The sequence below is a fragment of the Lactuca saligna genome, chromosome 7 (assembly GCF_052625555.1).
Source record: "Lactuca saligna cultivar CGN05327 chromosome 7, ASM5262555v1, whole genome shotgun sequence".
Lineage (NCBI taxonomy): Eukaryota > Viridiplantae > Streptophyta > Magnoliopsida > Asterales > Asteraceae > Lactuca > Lactuca saligna.
The window spans coordinates 23,599,923-23,608,212 of NC_136423.1; positions in this window are offsets into that span (position 1 = coordinate 23,599,923).

The window sequence follows — 8,290 nt, forward strand, 5'->3', positions numbered from 1 at the left end:
TTATTACATCATCATTAGTGCTTTAGCCCAAAAACACGGGCGTTACATTATATACTAGGATATGATCATAACATCAATATTTGTGTTATATATTAACATGTTTAATCCATGGATAATCTTATTATTCTAAAAGTTCATAGTCAGTTATAATTATGAGAACATTTATGAAATAAGACTAATATGAATTGAATTGGTTGAATTTACCTGGATGACGGTAGGCAATGGGTTGTAACCAAGTTTCATAAGTACTTGTTAGAGAACTTGTATTTAACTGACCAACATCAAGATCATCTCATGGTTCGCTATCAAGAATGATACTTGACTAAAAGGTAATATCTTTGTATTCTTAACACCTGAGATATATATTAGGACTTAAGTGTAGGGAGTACTATGCTTAGATATGATCAAACCCTGGACTTTAATCGGGCAGTTGTAAAAGCCATTTTCAGGGATGGTATGAACTATGCAAGAGGCTTTTGTAGTCAATATGAGATTTGTTTCTCTTATGTGTTGAGAGTTAGAAATCTATGGCACCTTACCAAAAGTTGAACACCATATGAGATTGATTGTGATATGTATCTCATGTTTAACATGATGTCTGTGACAAAGGGATAACTGATAAACTTACCTTATACACCAATTGTAGCTTGGAGCTTTTTGGTAATTAGGCGTTGATAGAATGGCAAAAAGTCGTATGTTGAAGGGGGCAGTGACACATTGCTAGACGTTCACCATTGTCCATATCAGTTTAATATAAATCTTGCGCAAGTGGGAGATTGAAAGATCTAGTATGCTCAAGAATCATATTAGAGTGACATTTCTAATTAACATATGATCATAATAGGTCACACTAACAACAACTTGACACAATTGATTATTTATTAGAAATTGATTCTAATAAATATTTAATAAACTCTTATAATTAATTTGGAAATTATTTATTTCTAGGAAATAATAATTTTAATATGTAAGTAATATTATATATAATTCATATGGTATGAGTTAATAAGGCATGCACAACATTTTTAGACTAGATAAATGTTTTTGTTTTTTTGCCAAAGAGTTAAAGTTATATTTTATAAAATAGCTTATAAAATTTATAGTTTTATCTTCTTCTTTGTTCCTATTTTCGACATTTGGCTAGACAAATGAGAGTATAGGCATTTCATTTGTTTAGTGAAAAGAATTCAAGACTAGCTTGCATTCATGGGCATAATAATGTGTTACGGACATGGTTGCTTAAAGTCCTACAACCTTTTGGTTAAGGACTTCACATTTTGTGCATTAAGAGAGAGGAATATTTCATTTTTTGGTCTTGTACTTATGACGGCCGAAACTAAGATGCTCTCTCTCATTCTGTAACGTCCGCAGATTCAGGCTAGTCAATTTAGAGGCAATAAGGGTCGAAAACGACTTTTCGACAAAAGATTATTAAGAATAAATAATATCAACCAGGTTTTAGTATATGTCACAAGGTTTCCGTACATATAAAGAACGTCAAAATCCGAGTTATAACGAAGAAGTTATGGCCCGTCGAAGTTTCGCGATGGAACCGGCACGGCACCGGGAAGCGTAAACAGTGAATTTACGATAGAGTAAGATTTAGCCTTAGCGATCTAAACAAAAGTCATAGAATACGTTAAACCAAGAGCATCCATAAAAAGAACGCCCAAATCTGACTTCGTATGAGGAAATTATGATTTTTCGAAGTTTCGGCTTAGCAGTGTACAACCTGAAATTCGAATATTAGATCGAACGGTTTTTATCTGACACAACCTAAATGAGAATCGAAGATCTCGTTAAGAGTAGCGTAACGAGAAAAAGATTGGTGAAAACGGACGTTAGATGAAGAAGTTATGAGAATTTAACGGACCAATCCTGTCCCGGCCTGTTAATAATATAGATTTTCAAATAAAGTCAAAATTAGCCGACGGAGTCCAAACAAAAGTTGTAGAGTACGCCCACCTTCGTGTGGATATAAAAAACGTCAAAAACGCAGCTCGTATGCGAAAGTTATGATTTTTAGAAGCCGGAAAGTAAATTTGCGAGACCTGTTGCGAGGTTGATGATGTGGCTGCATCTGGGCCGTTGCTTGTTGACCATGGCTTCGCTTCGGATTGTGACACGTCTCCCTCGCAGTACCCCCCGCGTCCGAAGAAGTTACCCCCTGCGTAGCTCCGATCTGATCCATCCGACGGTGCAAGACAGCTGGCTTCGGCTGACAACCTTATCCGAGGTATACGCCCAACGTAACCTTGGTACACTGTTAAGCGTGTCAAACCCAACAAATAAAGGGGTAAAATAACTTCTTAAACACTACTACTTTTTACTAGAAATGTAATACAAGGTAAGTAGGGTCGATCCACAGAGACACGGAACAAAAGTTTATACCTTTTTACGGAAGGTACAATAATGGTCACATAAATGGGGGGTTGGTATGCAATGATTTAAACAAAAGAATAAAGCAATAAGTAAATGATCAATTAAATGAAACAAATTCAGGATTTGTGAGAACTCCAACTCTATGCAAGACAAATTAGCAATGTGATTCCATGGATGACAAGATATTTGTTTAATTCTATCTAAGTTGGTACTTGAAAGTGTTAACAAGCTCTAACACTTCCCATTCACCACAATAATTAACCAAAACAAGCTCTTTGATTAATCCTAACCTTACCAATCTAATCTAAACAAGCTCTTAGAATTAGGTTGAAAGATTGCATTAAACTTTATGTGAATGTTCCCAACAATAATCAATACTCCTCATAAGCTCGGGAGCATAAGAATGTGTGAATAGATTTACACTAATTTCATTCAAGAGAAATCAGATTAGTGCTTGTTACCTAGTCCAATTTACAAAACAATTATGGATTTTGCAATTAGATAACTTGAATGATCTAACCCTAATCCAAATGGCCAATAAGAATCACAATTAGAATCAAACATTCAATTGAGACAAAATCAAATTCACTAGATAGAAAATTGAAAGCAAACATCAAGTCATATGATTGAAATCACATCCAAATGTCAAGACATAAAGTTGGAGAATTTAGGGTTCTAGCCACTCATGGCTAGAACAAGATCACAAATCTAGAAAATGAAATTAAAGTTCTTACAAAATGAAATCAAATGTTCCCAAGTGTTAATCAACTTCAAAATCCTCAAGAAATTCGCCTTCTCTACTCCAAAAGTCGACCCCCTCTGTAAAAAGTCGGTTCCCCCTTTTAAGAATGGTGAAAAACTGCTTTAAAACTCACGTTTATGTTTACACGGCCCGTGTAAATTAACACTGTCATTTACACGGCCCGCGTAAACGCAAAAATATACTGCACAGAAATCTACGTTTACACGGCCCGCGTAAACGCAAGGCTTCCATTTACATGGCCGTGTAAACGTCTGTAAAGCCAAAATTCATAAATCGTTCAATTTTAAGTCACTATTGGTTTCATTTTCATCATATGCATTAACGTGTTGTAGATTCTTAACTCTCGTTTTGAATTTTGTTCTTGAGTTTCGATTTTATTTTAATGATTCTGAATAATCGATTAGAGCTTGTTTTGATTGTGAAAATGGCCTTGTGAATCGATTTTATGTTATGTGTTCAATCTCAGAATCAATTTTGTTCAAGTCTTAGCTTAGAAATCAAAAATTGAGTAATTGATTTTAAATATTTTGACCAAGAACACTTGAAGGAGGCGAAGAACAGTTGTTTGATAACGTTTTGATATGAAAATTGCTGTTAGAATCGTCAATTTCTTGTTTGTTGAACTTTGAAATCAAAAAACATACTAAGAAAAAGTCAAAGTTGATTTTTAAGTGATGAATCAAAGAATTAGAGGTTGAAATTGTTGGATACAAGTTGAACATGCGCTATGAATGTCGAAATCAAGTTTGATTTGGGGTTCAATTTAGAAAATTGGTTGGGTCTATGTTTTTTATGTCGAACATGTGAGGCTGAGAAAGAAGAATCGAATTGCAAAGGTTATGGGTACCTCATCGTTCGTAATCGATTCTGGAGATTCGAATCTTGATTCCGTAGCCTAATATTATTTATGTCAATGTCGACTGATATTGAGAATTCGAAATGAGGCGAACGGGTTTCGCATCACATTCAATTGGACATTGGGTTGACGTTGTTTTTGGTTGATGGCTTGATTTCAAAGGATGATATTTGATTAATGATTTGGAAATGGTAATATTCAAATTGGATTCGATATCGATTGGTGATATTTTTAGTCTAGTATTGAAGAATCGATTTGGGTTGAAAACTAAAAGTGAAGGTTGTGTGTTTGGGAATTCAATTTTGGGGTCTCAAAGTATTAATGTCGATTTTGGAGTCAAATAACGAAGGCTTGGTTGATTAATCGAATGTGAATCGAATAGGTTGGAATCGATAGACGATGGGTTTGATTTCTAAGGGTTGTCTAGATTCGTTGTTAAGGACCTATACACGGTTCGTTATCAAGGATCCAATTTCGTTTTCGAAGTCTTCGTTGTGGGTAATTAATTTGTTCTTTGCTATGTTCATTCTTTGGGTAATAGTGAATGTCGACGTATAAATCAAAAAAGCTAATTCCAAGTGGAGGAGAATTAAATTCAGTCGATTCGAATCCCTGGAATTTTAACAAAGTGGCAAAAATTACCCAACTTCGAAATGGTGACAAAACTTATGAAGCATGAAGAAGTGTCGTTTCGAATCCCTGCAGTTTGTGATAAATGGCAGAATAAAACCAACTTTGACATTAGGCTGAAAATTCTGAAAAATGGGAATATTTTCGAAACAGGACCCTACAGTTAATGTGAATTAACACTTTATGCCCAGTTTCGCAAATGGGGTAAAGTGTTGCATCTTAGGCTATTTTGGGAGCACCAGGTCGGTGTAGAATTTCGAAATTGACAATTTCTACCCATATTTGTGAAATTTTGTGAAAGGCAGCTCGTGAATGAATTCGAAAACTAAAGATTTTTTGGATTTTTTGGATTTAAGATAAATATTTATGCCATCTGTTAAGGGGGACATTTGGATAGAAAAATTCTAATTTTGAGCGCTCTCTCATTCGTTTTTGGTTTTATAATCATTTTTTGATTATAAAAAGGGGGAGAGATTTAAATATGGGAATTCGAAAGTTGAATTTTTTATATTATGTGTACTTGAAGACCGAAGTGACCTTGAGCAATGAAGTTTATGAAGTGATTTTATTGGAGACTTGGAAGTTATTTGGGTTTTCCCGATATTATGATGGGTTTGGATTTATTGATGATTTTTGGAGTGTGCTTTTATGCTCAAAATTGGGTAATTTTTTTTTGGAGATTTGGATACTCCTAATTGCCTTTTAATGCTTGGTTTGTACGGTCTTGCTCTCTATAACCCGGATTGGAAAGAGATTGAAGAATTGAAGTTCATTTCTATATGTGTCACGTTTGAGGCTTGGTTCGTGAAGTTGCTCGATTTGGAAGATTTGAAGCGGGTCATCCATTCGTAACTTTGAGGGAGAGAATGTTGGTTTGCAAAGCTATCCATGTATGACTTTGTAATGGTTTGACTCATGTAGACCCACTGTTTAAACTTGTGTCATGAGATACAGATAGAGAGAGAAAGAAAGAGAGAGAGAGAGAGAGAGAGAGAGAGAGAGAGAGAGAAAGAAAGAGAAAGAGAAAGAGAGATGTAAGCACCATTGTTTAAGTTGGGTTCCATACCACTTGTAAATGTGTGCTTGAGAGATGTAGTTCATAGTGACTAGTGAGTGAGGTATTTATGAAGTTCTAGATCTATACCCTTTTTGTACTGATTCCTATGATCCAATACATGTTTATCACCCAAATCACCGTGTTCTATGTGTTCTTTAATTCTGCATGCCAAATCAAATGCTCATAGTTCACATCAATTTATATTCATAGAGGTCCAAAAATATGAATTAGAAGTTGGATCTAGGCTTAAAATAAAGGTTCTTTGCACCACAATGAGATTCCTTCACCTTCAAGTTTCACCATAACACAAAGGAACTTCATGATCATCAGAGAGAGAGAGAGAGAGAGAGAGAGAGGAGAGAGAGAGATAGGCTAGGGATGCAAGGAATGATCTCTGATGATAAAGGTTGGTGACATTACAAACATTGGGGTTAGTGCTCTTAAATAGGGTGCAAATCCCAAGATCTATGGTTTGGCCGATCAGACTCATCCGACAGAGAGTTTCATTAAATGTCATGCCGCTACACTCAAATCTCATGTCACTACCAACAAAAATTCCCAAAACTTAACTGATTAAAAATTAAAGTATTGAAAATATTATCCGAGAAAACGGATGTTACAATCATCCCCCACTTGTATTGGATTTCTTCACCAAAATTCGAATTGGTTAAAATATAAGAGACTATCCTAACACAAACCCTTATGACTTTACCAATCATTCGAAAATAACCTTCACAAAGAACAGTCGTTCCTGAGGCCTTCTGGACAACATTGCGATTTAGAATCCAATCACCTAAGCCTACACAACTCGCGACCATTACCTATCTTGCACCTGAAGGTTCACTCAATCTTCTTGTGAAAACGTTCAAAATTGGGAATTCAATAACGCAAACACTATTTAAACTAATGTTAAACTTGCAAGAACAAATATACGTTGGTATGGAATCCTCAAAAATTATTCTCCATGCTAGCGATCATCCTCCATATATATATATATATATATATATATATATATATATATATATATATATATATATATATATATATATATATATATATATATCCCATAGTCCCCTCGACTACGAACAATACTATCTTACTATGAAGCGAGTACTAAAAAAACATCCTAACAAAAACAAATCAAACGATATTAGATCTAGAACTTAATGCCTACGGGGCCTTAGGTGCACACTTGACTTCCTAACAAGTCATCACTAACCCAATGCTCCCACAAACGTAAAAATGGACAAACAAAAACCTTATTTCGTGTCTAAACTCCAATCCCAGCTTAGGTACGTAGCAACCTGATTAATCATCCAAAAGATCTACAATGAACACCACATTTCGAAGTCTCCAAACCCAGTACCCCATCACTGGTAGCTTAACTCCTAATGAACAAAACTCATAAAAAAACAGGGGTCAACAAATGAAGAAACTAGATAAGGAATTTATGATGCACATCCATGAATTCCAACAAATCAACATCTACCAACACATGACCCACAACCTATCATCCACTAAGCATCAAAAAGTCTTTCTTTCCATAATGATCAAACACCAAAACCATGCGAAAAACACTAACGTACCAAGATGAGTCTCAACCACATAACTATCGAGTCTTACCATTGGAATAAGAAGCTCACGATACAACTCCACTCTTTCCATCATTCCTGTATGGGACTGAAGACTCATGACCAACACCTTAGTGGGCCTCTAGGCACGTATGTGTCATCCTACTAACAAGCTTTGATTTGACATCTAAACTTCTAGTATTCCAAAACAACAGTCGGACTCTAATTACCTAGAAGAAACATTTCGACAACCAAATAAACTAAGGGCGCCCTCACCCAAAAGTTTGGATATATAACTTCTATAACTTTGATGAAAAGTTTCCACTCTATTTAAACCTTCAAAAATTCTTGTTAAAAACATTCAAACGACTTCATTCGCTGACGATGAACACTATAATTGGTTGATAAAAAATGTACCAAACCATCAAAATCCATAAATCTTGTATATTGTTGACACATAGAAATCATGAAAGATATCACTTCTACCTTTAACGATAACAACATTTATTGAAAGTTTATCCTCAGTAGCCATTTTCTCGCTCCTTCTTTTGATGATAGCATGAATCAATCCCACATGAAAAATACACATATCTTACTCTCAAACTGATCAAAAACTGAAAATCTATGACAATAGGTACCCGATTCATATTGCGAGCTAACCATGCTCTCTATACCCAACACATAACCTAAGTGGTACAACCGCTTCAAAAGAAAATACTCAATGCTCCCATGGTGAACTACTTGTCATAGTGAGTTCCTTGCCCAACAGCTCCTTGATGACTACTCTTGCTACCCATAATCTTACCAGTTCTTGAATTCTTCTTGACGTTTGAAGGAAGTCCAACGGATCCCTAAGGAACATAACAAAAACTTTATAGTAAGGAGCACTGCAATGGTAGACTACTTTCCTAGCCTTCATGCACTAATAATCTTGAACCAATAACCCCACATACTTGAACGACAGATTCTCCTGATCCCTAACGTCAAAACTGAAAGTTGAAAAAAGAACAACCAAAAAGGGCTAAGTCAGA